Here is a 688-nt window from a genome sequence, read left to right as displayed (position 1 = left end):
CCGCTCCCCGCGGGCCCGCGGCAGGGCCAGGCTCTCTGGGCTCCGGGGCTGCACGTCCTGCCCTCCTCTCTTGCAGGGAAAAGGAGCGGGAGCAGCTCTCTGCCTTACGGAAACACCACGAGGAAGAGATCCACCACCACCAGAAAGAGATTGAGCGTCTGCAGAAAGAAATCGAGCGCCATAAGCATAAGATCAAGCAGCTTAAAGATGACTAAGCTGGTGCTGTTGTTGAATGTGCATGGCCAATACTGATCATGGTGTAAATCAGCGTGAAGACTGTATTTTTTGGTCAACATAATCCAAATCCATACAATTATGATCTGCAACAACATCAAATAAACTACTCAGTCTCACTTTCTTGCTCAGTAACTGTTCAGTGAAAACAAAAGCAATCAACCTCACTATCTGGTTTTAAACTTTATTTTCTTCCAAAGTAAAGCTGCAGTCTTGAGTAGGCAGGCCTGTACAGAACTATTTTTTTAGATTTGTATGAAAGAAATGACCATTTGTACCAAGTGGGATAACTAAAGTTGCAGGAAGAGTTGGGGGAAAATGGTACCTGTGTAGCAATCCATTCACAGAGAAGTAACTTTGTTTCAAGTAAACTGTCTTTGTGGTATAGAGGGGTGTTATCTCCACTGAACTAGCGGATGACAAAAAAATAAGGCTCACTTACTGCACTTAGTGT

This window comes from Geospiza fortis, unplaced genomic scaffold, assembly GCF_000277835.1.
Source record: "Geospiza fortis unplaced genomic scaffold, GeoFor_1.0 scaffold115, whole genome shotgun sequence".
In the NCBI taxonomy this organism is placed as follows: Eukaryota; Metazoa; Chordata; class Aves; order Passeriformes; family Thraupidae; genus Geospiza; species Geospiza fortis.
The sequence above is the reverse complement of the archived record's forward strand: the minus strand, read 5'-3'. Positions refer to the sequence as shown.